The following is a 17,217-nucleotide window of genomic DNA, read 5'->3' on the forward strand; positions in this document are numbered from 1 at the left end:
ATCTAATTCGACATAAAGTGTCTATTTATTCCAAGGATGGATTTTACGTTATTCTTTTATAATCTCGATTATCCGGTTGTCCGATTATCTGGAAAATATCGTATTCAGAAATTCAGTTATATCTGCGAGACGGTATGTCCAATTTCAAAAATTCAAACGGCTTATTTTTACCACGTTTAGTGCTAACGTTTGCATAAAAAAGATGTACGATGGATTATTTGTTATCCGTTATTTTTAAAAATTTATTTCTCCGTAACGGTACGACCAATTTTAAAGATTCAATCAGCGTACTTACTAGCAGTACAAGGGCTAGTGTTTTATTTTAAAAAATATACTCTTTGATGATCCGGTTGTCCGGTTATCCGATCATTCTCTTATTCCGAAATTCAATTAAATCTCCGGTACAGTCGACCAATTTTAAAAATTCAAACAGCTATTTAATATTAGTACAAGGGCTAAGGTTAAAATTATGAAATAGAAATAAGAAATCGAAATGAGTAATTAAAGTACCGGATAAACAAATAGTAAAAATCTTTTAATTACAGTAATTTTTCGTAATACGCAGACAATGTGAGGCATGAAAAAATGAATCGTGTGTTGAAAAACTCTTCAAGACTAAAAAAACGCACATTTGGCTGTACCTCATGGGTTGTGTGGAAAACATTTACAATTACTTTGTAAAATTTTACTGAATTTTATAACCAAAGTTAAAGTTATGTTTTTTTACACGATTACGATAAATAAATCAGTTTTCAAAAACTAAATCTCCTTTTACTCCCCAAAGAACAGAGCGAAGAGATACCTGGCTAAGCAGGTAATATTGTTTACTAAATTCTTTATTAACACTCGATTTTTCAGATAGTTTCAGATAGTATTTTATAATTAATTTGATCGATTTTTTTAGTAAAAATAAGTCATTAATATTTAAAACGGTATATTTGAAATAAAAAAATGTCAAGAACGAAGTCGGAAAAATTACGCAAAATTCTACCGGTTTTTTAAATATGTTTGATATTGACTGGATGAATTGAAATTTGAATTTAAAATAATAATCTCATTTTATACGATATAATTTAAATTAATTACTAAGGATTGAGATTATAACACGATTTTTTATCTCAAAATTTTATTTTTTGTTTTCGAAGTATCAGTGTTCTTAACTAAAGATCGTGACATAGCCTTAAACGTAGTATACGCAGTAATGAGTTACAGGAACCCGATAGAATAGAAATAGGTTGTTTTTCATTCGCTGTAGTTTTTGACAATCTACGAAATTTTAATTTAGTTTAATTTTAAGTTTAACACTTATTTCACTAAACACAAAATAATAAAAAATAACCTAACAATAATAAAAACAAAACGTTAAAAACCAAAATTGTTTCTAGGTTTTTGTTCTACTTTTATTTTTTGGAAAAAATAATTTTGAAACATTTTTTTTCCTTAGTGTTTCTGATATTTAAATCTTTTTTTAATGAAAAATTAACTTTTCTTGAATTTTTAATGTATTAAATAATATTGTAGTAGCCTACCTAATGTTATTCATAATTGAAGTTCGGGCGTCATAGAGATTAGTTACGATACAAGTACAAACAAATATTTGAAAAATTATTTGAAAGAGCTCGCGGATTTTGTGTATATACCAGAATCCTCTCGTTAACCACAGGACTTAATTTTTATGTTAAAGGTTGGTATTGCGTAATTCAATTGGTACTGAGTTATAATAAGTAATAGTTTCAGCTTACGACAATACGATATAAATATTCCTTATGACCTATACATAGTGTTGAAATTTTGAGAGTATCTCCTTTCAAAAAACAACGAACCATTGAACGGAGTCTGTCTGCACAGACGCTATGGAGAAATTCCGATCCGCTCATAATTTTTTCATTTAATTCCAATTAAAAAAATTAAGTAAGGTTTTATTGAGGAAGAAACAATTACATGTATAATTTTTGTAAAGCATTCTGTCAATATATTTTTGGAATTTTCACGGAGATTACGCCTCCCCATTAGTAGGTTTTTAGACTTCACTTTTGTCTAAACTTATAAAATTATGTAAGAAAACTTATTGACAGTTGGATTTTCCATCAGGTTTATTTTATTAATTTTTTTGTTAGGGAAATTATATGTATAGAACTTACATGAATGAGCTGGTTGCATTGCTAACGATGTTCTCCGTTCACATTTCAATTTCTTTAATATACTTGTATTTCGAACTCCTGATACGTTTTTTAGTAACATAGCTACTATTTGAAAATGATGAAGCAATCCAAACGAATCGATTCCTATATTTAAAAGATTAAACGTGTTAAAAATTCAAGTAATTCCAGAATTCCATAGCATTTTTCCCATAACAATAAATATGTTATATCCAGTTACATTCATATTTTTGGCTAAGTTATAATTGTAAGGTTTAATTTTTTAAAGACGTGTGTAGTCGATCTATAAAAAGATGCATTTGTTCGTGGGAATGTAAATGTGCAAGACAATCACGAGCACATCAACAATGGCTACGGACCGTTGAAGACACAAGATAACTTGTGAGGCTTGATCCGATAGCTCATTCCTTCACGAACCATTCACTGATGCACAACACATTCATTCGCCCTCTTCATCTCTTTCTTACCCTGACATGACTACTAAAATTGTTACACGAATCTCTTTCATTACTGACACTGTTTAAACCGTAACAAAGTCAGATCGAAGCATATTATAATAGCACACTTGTTTAACCATATAATTATTTATAAAATCTAGTAATGTTTTGTACTGAATTTTATTTTTTAGTGTAGATTATTTAGTATAACGTTTTTACTTACGATTATGAAAAGTATATATATATATATATATTCATTGGAGCACTTTTTAACCATTTAAAAGTAACTAAATAACATGTTTTCTGATTATATTCATCTTTTTCTTCGCCGTTACACATAGTAATATTCTTTATCTCAATAGGAAAACGTTTTGTTCTGATATCAAAGAGTTCATTCCCTTAAATTAAAACCGTTTAGTTTTGTGACAAATTAAAAGTCTAAAACTTGGCATAATTTTTTTTTTAGCCAGTTTCTTCAGAAAGATAATAATTTGTAGTTTAAGTTACGGAAAGTTCTTTACGAACAACAAATATACCACCAAAACAATAAATAAATAAAAAGTACACATTATATCGAAGTCTGAAAAGAAAAATAATCTAAACATCAATTCAGGCTTCAAATATGTGATTCTAAAACATATTTTACAAAATACACATATTTCGTAGGGTTCGTAACTTAATTGATTAAAAAGAGAATTATAAAATTAAATGTAAAATAATAAAATTTCTTAGAAATAATCATGAATAAGAAAGATAAAAATTAATTTAATCGTTTAATAAATCAATTCAATACGGACTATAATATTTCTATGTTGATATCCATTACAAGCGCAGAATAGATTATTTACGAAAACTAATTATCACTATTTAATATTATTATTCCTTTCTCGTTTCTCCAGTTAACCGCTACCATGAAAATCTCTGCTTCGTCAGAAGTATATACCGCATGTCCCACAATGAGGTATACACTTTTGATTTATTCCTCCATTCCTCCATTCCTCCACCGATTGAAATTTTACAGACCTTTTAACGAAGGTTTTAAAATGTTTTGTAAAACTTTCTAGGATATATAGAAACGAAATGGCGGCTTTAAATAAATTGCATGTATTTCAGATAAACCACATTTTTTATTCGTTACAAAAAAGTTGGTAAAATGATTAAAAACAGATGATAATTAGAACTAGAAAAATTATAAATAGTTAGATAATTAGTCAGGGTTATGACTAATTATTAACTTGTTTTATTCGATTTGAATAGCTGTTTAACAACACGTCATCTGTTTTTAATCATTTTTACCAACTATTTTGTAATGAGTAAAAAATTTATCTGAAATTGATGTTTTCATTTGAAATTCGTCATTTTGTTTCTATAAATCCTAGAATGCTGAAATTTTCACAAAAAATTTTACAACCTTCGTTAAAGGATTGTAAAGTTTCAGTAGAATCGGTGGGGAATGGGCGAGTAATACTAAATCAAAAGCGTATACTACCTCTTCGTGAGACACTCTATATAAATATGTATTTATATAAAATTAAAAATGTGTCTAAAATCAAAATATTGAAAGAATTTACTATATCAGTTGATATGAAATCAGTAAACATACTTCTGTGTATTCAATTTTTCAAACGTATTTTCAATCAAATACAAATATGATAGTATTCATATGTTTTGACGTAGAAAAATCTGCGATAGTGCTTAAGTGGAGAAAAGAGAAAGTAATAATAATATTAAACAATAAGTAGGTTATAATTAATTTCTATAAATAACTATAGTCTTTCTTTTCTGTACAGCCTCAGGAACCACTGTAAGGTATTACTTCAGATAATGAATGAGGATGATATGTATGAATGTAGTCTTGTAAAGTCTCAGGTCGACCGTTCCTGAGATGTGTGGTTAATTGAAACCCAACCATCAAAGAACACCGGTATCCACGATCTAGTATAAAAAATAACTATAGTCTGTATGAAATTAATGAAAATTTAATATAGATTTAAACTACATGATTGTAAATTCTATAGAAAAATAGTTTTTAATACAAAAAATAAAAGGTGATAACATTTCACAATATAAATTTATTTAATAAAGACAGCCTTTATAAATAAATTCTACAATATTTATTAAAATAAATGTAATTTACATGAATGCTCTTAAATTTTTTGTCTGCTTATAAGCAACATTGAATAAAACAAGAATTGAGTATCAATGTCAATTTAAAAAAAATAATTATCATTAAAAACATGTAAATCCCGAATAACTATTTTTGAGATAAAGAATCCCTCCATTAGAAATCGTTAAAGGTTTTTTTTTTATTTATTTTTTTTTCTTAATAAAAGTAATTTATTTGCTCTAAGTACTTTTTTTTAAATAACAAGAAATATATCAAATTCTTTTTACCACTAGTTCATTATGTTGCCTATAATGAAAATTACATTAATGTAGATAATGCATTATCTACATTAATTAATTTTTTAATTATTTTATAATTTTTATTGATTTATTTTTTCGTTTCGATCACTACAGGTCACGTTTGCATAGTTTGACTTCTTTTTCTTTTACCAAAAGGTTTTCATTCATTTGCTCCGTTGCCGCTTTTCTTCCGTTAATCTAATCAGGTTTATACCCTTCTTTTTCTTTTTCTCTGGAAAGTTAGATTCTAGAATCACTTTTCTAAATTTATCTGTCTCTATATAGATCCTTAGAAATGTTTAATGTTTTTAGATCTGTTCCTATTTCTTTAAACCAGTTGATTTTTGTGGTTCTGTTTCTGTAATATTTGTTTCATCAATGTTTGGTTGTTCATTCTACGAAAATATCCATAAAACTTGTAATCTTCTTTTCCAGATTAAATCGCCTATTCTTTTCTGTATATTTGTAAATTTTCTGTTACATTTTTCAATTTTTAAATTTCATCTTCATTTTTGGTCCATTGGTTTTTCTTAAAATTCTTTTTTCTACCTTTGCTATTTCCTGTTCTGAAAAAACTGTAGACATTTTCCCCATACAATGCTTCAGGTAAAACTACTATTTATTGTGCCTCAATTGGAGTTATATGACATGGATTTTTACTTTTTTGTAGGAAGTAAAGGAAGTATTGTGATCGTGAAAAATTTCGGTTTTCAGATTTCAACGGAAATATCTATTTTGACCATCCGTTAATCCATATTGACTAGTCTCGGCGTGACGTCTGTACGTACGTATGTACTTCGCATAACTCAAAAACGATTAGCCGTAAAATGTTGAAACTTTGGATTTAGGACTGTTGTAACATCTAGTTGTGCACCTCCCCTATTGATTGCAATCGACTGGACCAAAAGTGTCCAAAAAAGCCCAAAATTCAAAAAAAAAATTGGATTTTGGAGTTTTTCTTTAATGCAGTAACCCCTCATTGAGAGATTTTCAACAATATATCATGTGTTACTTATTTTCATTGGTTCCAGAGTTATAGCCAAATAACATTTTAAATAATTAAATATTCGGATCTTAGAGGAGTCACATCGGTTCAAATTAAACTTCATCTCCTTCATTTAACTTTTTTTTCTAATTGAAATATATTGATTTATTCATAATTATTATCGTCACATTGTAAAAAAAATTTACGATGAATATTAAAATGAAATAATAACAAAAAAAAGAAAAAATAGCAGAAGTTTTTAATGAAATAAAATTTTATGTACTTTTCATTTTAAAAAATGTGAAAATGCAATTTAACAGGCGTACAAGGAAGTCATGCACATTAGTTGTGCACATCAGATTTTTTATTGTAAACGTTCTTCGTAAGATGATAGGTAATTTATATTTTTCGTACTTTATTCTTTATCCCATTTTTTTTTTCAATTATATTCGGTGTTATGAATTTTCTGAAATATTAAAATTTTTTAACTCTACTTATTTCTTTGTTGTCGGAAATTTTAAGGGTTTGAATTCTGTTTTTGTCATTGGAAAACCAGTTGGTTTTTTCATAAGAAATTTGAAGTCAATTTTGCTTGCACAGTCGCTTAGTTTTTGAATTTTGTTTTTTTTTATAAAATCATTTTATTTTATTTAAAAATTAAAATATCGAACTCTCTATCGATGAATAAAATCCCAGAGATTTTTGGACTATCGAAATAAGTGATGATTAAAATTATTATGTTTTATTTATTAAACCGGATGAGGAAATGAATAAATCACTAATTCTATATTTTTATTCTATATGTTGCGTGCAAAAGACTTATGAGAAACTTTTTTACGGTATGTAACTGTGAAATGAATAATTTAATTTAATGTATTAAAAATAAAAATCATATTGTTTATTATAAATGTACAGTGGTGGTGATAGTGAACTAGTAGTAACTACTTTATTAGTCAACATTATATGGGTAATAATTACTATTTCACTAGGCTACGTTTAATAAAATAATAATAAAATTAATTATAATGCCGATTATTCACTCGCTTAAATAAAAATTACCTTTTTTATTTGTTGCGTTATGGAAATGAATTATTATTATTATTATTCTAACTAGTAATTGTATGGCTGAAAAGGTGGTGATATGATACAAAAATAATTTCAGGGTAGTGAATTTTTTTTTCTGTTAGTTCTTAAACCATTAAATTATTTTAAAATTATCGTAGTAGACTACAGTTGCAGGAATATACGGAACTCATTGAAAATATTATAATTATTATAATAACTGTAGTAAGAAGATAAATTAAAAATGTAAAAGTTACAGTTGTGATTAAAAGCATCATATCGGTTAATTTATGATACGTGATATCCTTTGGAAATGTTCAAATTTAACAGATGATGTACGTGAAGGTTACCTATTGTATTATTTAGCTTATTTGATTTTTTACGGAATGTTATTCCTAACCTTCGCGCAAGCTAAAATCCATTCATATAAAACTCCGAAAAGTTTTCTATGAAACGTAGTGGAGAATATAAAATTATACCGTGGTATAAGTAAGGTCTGTTATTAGAGAAGTTACAGTAGTATTTTTTGGGGATATTGTATCTAATAATATATGGATAGTCCACAAATTTATCAGAAATTTACATTCTCAGCTTAGTCATTTAATTACAGGAGAATTGGAGGTTTTTAAAAACTGAAATTGTAAAGGAAAACTGCGTGTTTTTTTTCACTTATCCATGTGTTATAGGGAAAACAATGGATGCTTTTGTATAGTACACAGTATTCAGTTTCATGTCCTCCTTATTAATGGTAAATAAACTATCTAACTCTTTTCTTCTTACTTATGTAAAGCATATAAATGTGTTATTCTAGTTGAGTTCAACAGCTGTATTATATTATTTATTTTTTTTCTAATACTATTTAGTTTAAATCAATCACTGCAGTGTGCAGTATCACCGGGTGAAACCGGAGTCCTCTCCGTACGGAAGGGCCAGGGGGAGGATCTTCACTTCCGGGTGCGAGCCGATGGTGGTGCGGCCGAACAGTTGCGCAGAGATATCGCGGAAAAAGTAAAGAGTGCTTCTACGGCCCAAGTTGAAAGGAGTGGTTGGAGGGTCCACGTCCTTGTTAAGGACGTGGATGTTCTAACGACGCAAGATGAGTTTCTCAGGGAAATTCGTAAAATAACTGGTTCGCAGTGGGTGGATGGCCTGTCGGGGGACCCAGTGTGCCTTTGACGAACTCTGCTTTAGATGCTGAAGATGCAGGGCGAAGTTCTGTAATAGCGCAGATAGAAGTGGCCATTGTTATGCGTGTGGTAAGGCCGGTCATATACGTAAAGATTGTAAGCAGGAGCCTCGATGTACGTGCTGCAAGTTGTACGGTCATGCGCCCGAAAGTCGAGGATGCAAGACGGATCCATCTGCTTCACAGTAACCTAATGTTGTCTTTGAGGGACACCTCCACCTGGGAAGGGTGGGAGGCTTCGGTCTTCCACCTTTAATGATCAGGTGGGGACTCCTTTGAGATGCCATTGGGGGAATATAAGACCGGAGTCCCGTGGGGGATCCCTTTGGGGGTTCCCCATTAGAGGCGAGGCGTTAAGACCGGAGTTCCGGTGGGAACTCCTCATTTCAGGCGTGGTATGCATAAAGATCGTGTCCCGGCTGCCTGGGCGGGGCCTTGGGTCCTTCCGAGGTAGTTTGAGGCGAAGGCACCCCCCCCCTCCTCTGAGCTGAATTTATGTTTAATTATGTGTCCAGCTACGTGGGCAAATTACAGATGTATAAAAAAGAATCAGTAAAGGATTAACTTAAAATGTGAAACTAAATATAAATACATTAATTATAATACTCTTTAAATATAAATATTGTACATGTACACCATTTTAAACTTAACAACGTGAGATAATTTACTAATGGTATAATATTTAAATAAGTGAAAATACGTCTAAATTAAATATAAATAAAATATATATTGGTCAGACTAGCCAGGACTTTATTTATAGATATTAATGAATGATCCAGCGGCATAAGTTCTGAATAATGAAAGGTGCACTTAGGCATAGTTACTCGAACCACACAGTACATTAAATTTTTTCTGAATTAATTAAAACTTTTTATAGAAAACTTTGGAATTGGTGAACTGTAACCGTGGTGAATTTTATAATAAATTTGGTACTAAATGAGAATATAAAATAGATTCTAATTTTCCACCCCTCCAACATTTACAATTTCATATCGATTGATAATTAATAAAGCAACTATTCGCTGATAGCCAATTATAAATACAGAGCGTCCCGTGAAAAAACGGAGAAATTTTCAGGACATATTTTATTGGTGAAAATAATGAAAAAAATTCCATATGAACATAGGTCTGGAAACGCTTTGTTTACGAATTCGCTTGGATTTCAGCTCTTCTAACAAAAAGAAGCCCTACTGTAATTCTTGGAACCCAAATTAAGAAGTATATTTAATGTTCTCTTATATGATTTAAAAAGTAGGATAGTAGGAAAGTAGGATAAAACAGGTCCCAGAAGTGTAACTCCAGCACAGTTTTTAAGGTATCCGACGTTAAACAGAATTCGGTCTTGAAAAACAAGTTTTTTTTCAGCTTTGTACTACAATAAGTTTTTTTAATGACTAATAAATGTAGAAGATTTAGTAACGAAACTTGTAGGGAATTTAATTTTAAGAAAATTAATGTAAATACAGCGAAAAAATGTATAAAAAGTTTTAAAAATCAATTTTTATTGAAGCAGACGAAAATAGACAGAAAATCGTATTAATCTTTCTGTGCCTAATAAACATTCTTTTTAAACAGCAGACGAAAATAGACAGAAAATCGTATTAATCTTTCTGTGCCTAATAAACATTCTTTTTAAACATTCTTCAGTGAATCAGCTTTTACCAACGAAAGGGTCCTTTCCATCGTGTTCGTTTTCTGTTGAAAGCCAAGTAAATCGTCGTTTTAATGATGAACATCGGTGATTCAACATATTAACCCAGATACTACTAGTACAAGGCGAATTTTATGACAACGAATTTTGTGTTTTACATCGGGTATCATAAAAACTACTAAAATTACAGTTCTTGGACCCATTTTATCGTATTTCACATCCCAAATTACATAAGAAACCATCAACTTTTTTTTATTACAATTACTGAAATCCGGTGAAATGATTCATTAGGTCGTATCTCGAAAACAAAGAGTTTTCAGACCTATGTTTGTATTAAAATTTTTCATTATTTTCACCAGCAGATTAATTTTATAATGCTTAACAACATTTGTCTCAATATTGTTTTATTTCTATGACGCTTTTAAAGCACATGAAGTGTATAAAATTCACTCTTCAGAGTTATATATTCTGATAGTAATAATGAAAAATTCACAGTCTATCAGATAGGCTGATATCAATTCGTAGGCTATCTTAGATGTCACAAAAAGTTCTGTTCAAAGTCTTTTGTGAACAGGTGTCATTTATAAAGCTAAATATCATATACATTTTAATGTGCTGGACAAATCTATATGCTTGTTATTCTGAGAATGGCTAAGCCTTTCGTTTGATTTACGTCAAGTAGTTAACAAACGTTGAAATTTTATAGATTGACAAATCCTGATCGACTGACCCAGAATAATCTGATCAAATCAAAGGTGCGAGTCATCCGCTGAGGAATAAGGTGAAATCGAACAAAAATTAGCCTGTGTCGATCAGTATACCGCTATAATAATTTTTACTTATTTTAATTAGCATGTATTAATAATCTTAACATCATCTAAAAAATATATTATATTTAAAATAACTGAAGGTGTATTTTGTAATAATCTATTTTATAATAATCTATTGGAAAATTAATTAATTATTGATAATTTGTTAATGAATTAAGTTTAAAATTAATCTATAATCAGGCGTGCATTCTAAGAGAGAATCACATGCCCGTGAAGAAGCATATACTCTTTCAAACAAGCAATAATAGTTCATTTAAATGAACAGGATGAATTCGACGGTAATAAATTCAGATCCTTACATGAATTTTGGTAAGTTTTCCTTTTTCATTCTTTTACTATTTTTTTATCATAATTTTTGTTAATATTATAAGTGTAACAGGTAAACATTTCACCAAATAGTGTGTAATTTAAAGAAATACATTTATTTTCTCTGTGTTAATTTTAAGCTTTTATTTTTTAAAGTTTGTGTTTACTTTAACCTTACAAAAAAATAAGTTTACTTTATAGAGTCAAAAATGGAAATATCATACAAGATAAATGAACCATTGCGGTTCAATTACAAAAACAGAAAGAAGTAAATAAAAATTATTGTATGTATTAAAATCCTATTATGAAATGATTTTACATTATTTATGAATTATCAAAAAGTGTTTTTATTTATATTTTTTTTTCTTCCTAGATTAAAATAACAGTCAAATTAGTATTTTCTACCAGTTAATCAAACCAATCATTAATTTTTTTAAGAAATAATAAATTATAAATATAAATGTACAGTATAAGAGAATATATTTAAACTTTTCAATTACTGCCTTAATAAACTGTTTGCTACATTGGTTTAAAAATTATGACAAGCACAAATATATTGTCCGTTCTTTTATTTTAAATAGGCTGTAAATAACGAACAACTTGTGCTATTGTTACGAAATGGATTAGATACAAATAATACATTGTAAAAATAGTAACAAAATTTAACCAAATTTATTATAAGTTAAAAAATTAAAATATTTATTGAATATAAGCTACTAATATTTATTTGTATATTGTTCGGTCAAGCATTTAAAAAGTTTAAAAAAAATAATAATAATAATAGTTTTATATTCGAATTTAAATTCTAATTATACGTTGTTTTATTTTATTAAATAATATTAAAAGAGTGAAAGTTTTTAATTAAAATAATTGTTACTTGCTATTAAAATCTAATTTATTGATACACTCTTTTGTACATAAATTTGCCACATAATACATTTTTTGTATGTATAATTTAGACAGCTTTAATCTCATTATTAAATAATAAAAATACAATGTATGTCATTTACGGTTTTTTTAAAAGTTTTTGACCACTTGAACAATAGTATTATATACATTCTTAAACAATTATATATAATAATTATTTTGAGAGGCTGAAAATTTGTATTAAACATTTAAAGTTTTTTTTGTTACATTTTATTCAATTTGTAAGTCGTAACGTGTTATTTAGATGTTGAGGTTATCGTAACCTGTTATTTAGTTAGTGATGTGGCTATTTATTAATAATCAGGTTTCTTTGTGTTAATTCTATTATTATTATTAATATAATATTGTTAACAATTATTATTAATACAACAAAGAAGTGAAAATGCTATAATAGCTTTAATTTTTAAATATATTATTATATATGTATTTTTTTTTTTTGCTTGTATAGAATATGTGTATAGGCCTATGAATGCGCGTAACAGGCTACAGAGTATCTTAAACGATGCTGATTAACAGCAATATGTTGTTTTGTTTTTTTTTTTTAATTTTTAATCATTTATTTTAACATTTTGTTTTTTTTTTTATTTTATTTCTTTTATTGTTATATAATTTGAACATTTTCAAACTGTTAATCATAGTATTAAACATAACTCCGCCTCCTTCCATCAGTTTTCATATTCAATTCTTAATTCTTCATTCATTTCAAAATATTGAATAGACTGATCTTTTTTTGACCTCATTTCACATCCCTCTTTCGTGAGTATCTTTAAGTGTATGTATCATGTGTAAAAATTTAGTAAGCCTCTTTTTTAATCGTTTAGGGTGTATAAAAAATATTTATAGGCCAATAATTAACCTACTTATCATCATTGATGTTTCTTTCCTTTTAAAGTTGTATTTCTTTGTTACAGAAAAAAAAAACTTTAAAAAAATATAAAAACACATGTCTGGAAAAAAAAATTATTTCTTGTTATATAAAACTCATTTCCTTCTTTTTTATACTCTGTATTTAAAAAAATAGTGTATTGTATTATTATACGATGAATAAGACAGTTCTTCTCCTACTTATGTACAGTAAAGTTAATATTAAATTCATGATTAGGTAATTCGAACGGTTAAAATGTTAAATTATAGAAAGTGTATTTATTCTAAGTCGTATGGCAAAATAGAATATTGATTTTTTTCTCAGTTTTAAAAATAATTTTTTATTTAAGAAAATTACTACTAACTACGAGTATTATTGTTAAGTACAGTAAATTATATAGCTAAATTAAGAAATAAACAAAAAGTATTACACATTTGCTTGTTTAGTTTTCAATGTTGCCTTCCTGCGGCTAAATTCGTATACTTGAAAGAAAAATCTTTTGTAGTATTTGTTACCATAGCCTAGTTTACTACGTTAGATTTTTCTATCAAAGTAGCTTATTTTGATACGTAAGTAAAATAGATTATATAAAGCAAGTTGTATATTGTCTGCTATAAAATTAATTGCATTTGTTTAATAGTCAGAATATTTAAAATTATGATACTAACATGTCTGAAGTCACTTACAATTTTCTTATGATGGACTACATTTTTGCAGATTTTGAACTGTGCCGTATTAGTATTAATAACCGAACACAATGTGTTTTGTGAAGATAAATTATGTATTTATATTATTTATGTATAAATCATGTATTAGTTCTGATAACCTTAGATCAGTTAAAAATAACAACCATCACCTGCCACGCTTACTAAAGAGAATTTAATATTGCTGCATTTCGCTTCGCTAAGCGGAATAAATTGTTCCATATCAGTATGCATTCTTGACAGATTCGAAATGTTATGTATATGGATTTGGTAATTGTTACATACAGCCTGCGGTTTAAAAAAAAATTAAAAATTACTAAAAGTAAACACTTATATTCAACTGAAAGCTGAAATTTATATTACTAAATTTATTTCACTTCATTTTTAGACGTTATGAAAGTTTTCTTTACATAATGCTGCAATTTAAAATTACAACTGTTGCTTTTAAGCCGTATACATAAAACATTCAGAATTCCCTCTTCTTTAAATTTAGTTTCTGTGTTTATTTTTAATGCTTTGTATTGTGTAATATAATTTTGTTTGTAATATAGTTTCCTATATTCTAAGATTTCATAATTTCAAAATATGAAATAATATTTTTAAATTATAATAATTTAATTATATCAGTTAAATATCTTTTTCCTTAAATCATTCTTAAATGAATCGGTTTATTGCAATTATAAGACTCCCCCCATTTATGTCTCATTCTCTGAATTGGTTTTTGAGGCACCAATTTGTGTCTCTTTTTTAAATTATAACTACACAAAATTTATGATAGAATAAAATTTTGTATAGAAAATGTAAAAATTAAAAAGATTAAAAAAATTGAGAGAATAGCTTTTGTAGGAGTGTAGTCAAATATTGTCAACCCGTTAATAGTTATTATAAGCTTACTAAAGTGTCTAGAATTTTATAACTTATTGATTTAACCGTAAATTTACCCTATGTAAATTGAATTTGTTACATTATATTAGTTTATTATTCTATTTATTATTATTCTATCATTTCTATTTTGTTATAAGATAATTTTCCGTAATAAAGATTTTTTTTTTAAAAATGGTTGTGGAAATAATAACTTCATGATTTATTATTTTGAATAGATTGATTGAAATTTCAATAAAAACCGTAAAAATGCATTTGACAAGATTTGATATACAACTGTGAGATAGGCTTCAGTTCAATAGAATTTCACTGTTTCTCCAATTTTAATTTTTAATAATAATATAATATTTATAATATTTTGCCTGCTACTGAAGTTTTATATTTTAAATTATCTTCCCTGGAGTGGTCACCGTGAGACCCTTAGGTCAAATCTTTTCCAGGGTCAAGTCAAGTAAACTGTTGTGCACCTGACATTCTCTGTAGTTATAATATTATTTTAACTAACTGTGTAAAACTATCTGTTATATTCTATTTATCTATTGTAAAAAAAATAAAACTATAATGAAGCGTACAAAATATGCGCGTGGGCGTGCTTATAAATACTTGTTAAAGTAATTTTAGTAATAAACTATTTTGTAAGATGTTTAAATCTTTGATAGACTTACGTACTTTTGCCTAAAATGTTTGCTTCATATTTAAATTTATCTAAGTTAGATTCATGCGGACAGTTTTTTTTAAACATCTTTAATAAACTTTAAATTTTATTATTTTAATTAATTTTTTTTTGTCTTTAAAATATTTATTTTATTAGTCCGTCGAAATAAAAGCCCACTCAAATTTCCTTATTCTGCATTATGCGGAAAGACAGGTTTTTTTAATAATTTCATAATTAAACAGTAGAATTGTATTAAAACTTAAAGCTTGCAAAGCTACCAAATTATATTGTAGTGAGGTAAAACTGTTATTGTTGAAGCCGGTCTAAAACCTTATCAGTGTTATTAATATCATTTAATATTATATAGAGCAGCTTTTGTCGACCTGTGTTTCGCAGATCGATGGTGATCTGCGAGAAAAGTTTGGTGATCCGCGAAAAAATTGGAAATTATTTGAATTTATTTTATCTTTTCGTTCCGAACACTACGGCTCACGTTTGCATAGTCTTGATTTCTTTTTCTTTTCATTTCCTTTCTCTGTTGTTGCCTTTCTTCCGTCCGTCTATTCAGGTTTATACCTTTCTTTTTTTTCTCTCTCGAAACTTAGATTCTCGAATCACTTTTCTAAATTTATCTATGTCTTTACACAGATCTTTAGAAATGTTTAATTTTTTTAGATCTTAAATTTTTTTTTAGATTTCTTTAAACCTGTTCTTCTTGGTGGCTCTGTTTATATAAAAATTAAATATTTGTTTTGTCAAACGTTGGTTGTTATTCTGCATAATTGTACATAAAACTGTAATCTTCTTTTTTGGAGAAATAGTAAGAAATTCTTATATATGAATGACAATTTTTGTAAGTTTGTAATAAATTTTCATTTGAAAATTAAAAAAAGTTACAATTGTGTTGAAATAATTACATTGTTTACATTTGCTGGAAAGAACACTGGTGCACTTACATTTAAGAACACTTACATTCAAGAGCGGTGAGTCGGGGTGTGTCCGATGATGGCATGGGGGACCCTCAAGGGTGGATTGAGGGCGCGAGGCTATGGGTGTACGCCGTGCATGCCTATGGCCTGATATAAGAAGGATTCAACTGCCACGGCACCCTGGCACGACTGATATACTGCTCAACGGCGGTTCTGGTCGCCCCGAGGGTGCTTAAACAAACTATAAATTAGACTTCGTAGAAGAAAGATAGAAAGAAAGATATGGTATTGATAAGATTAATTTTAATTTTAATTTCATGGTCTTTTGAGAACCTATCTCAAATTTTAATGTTGGGGCCCTTTACACCCCGTAAGTGTTTGTGATTGTCCTTGTCTTTCATGCTTTAATGTTTATTGTGAAGTTTGTGTTTTTAAATAAAATGTAAGGGCCCTTTACACCCTTACATATGACGATCCTGATGGAGATAATAATTTCTTTTAAAGAATGTGACGAGGGCTAATGACCTTAGCAGTTGATGCCCGTAAAAATTCAGTTAAAAAAAAAAAGAACACTGGTTTTCAGAACTGTTTCGACCATTATAACAGTTACCCGGCTCCACGAATACCAACTCTCAAACGGTTGTTTTATTTTAGTTGTGTATTTATGTAACTGTGTATTTTCTTTAACTACATATTTAATAGCATAAAATTATTTCATCATTATCATTTCTTGTTTGGTTTCAGATTCGAATGTAATAACCCATGAGTGAAAAAAAAAACAAATGATATATTGTATTTCTTTAGTAATACAAAAGATAATGTAACTAATGATAATAGTAACAATATTAACATTTGTACTTCACTTAACCGTGAGCTGATCAATGATTCAGAGCCTCCACAGTCCTCGTCAGGCATAATTAAGAAGAAAATTCGAACAGGACGCGGAGAAAACAAAAACCTCAAACTATAAAAAAAAAGATGTCTCGAACCACTTGAAATTTTGATTTATGCAAGAGAACCTGGTGGTGAGCTACATCCAACGAATCTTTGTGTTGAGTATTCTGAGAATTTATCCAATGATGCCATGAAATTTTCGTAACTAGAAAGACACTTGCAATCAACCCGGATTTAGCTAAGAAACCACTTGAATATTTTCAAAGAATGAGTGAAAATATGTAAAAGAAAGTAATCACTTTAAGAAAAAATTACTGTCGGAGATAAGTCCTTATTATC

This window comes from Lycorma delicatula, chromosome 3 (assembly GCF_047948215.1).
Source record: "Lycorma delicatula isolate Av1 chromosome 3, ASM4794821v1, whole genome shotgun sequence".
Lineage (NCBI taxonomy): Eukaryota > Metazoa > Arthropoda > Insecta > Hemiptera > Fulgoridae > Lycorma > Lycorma delicatula.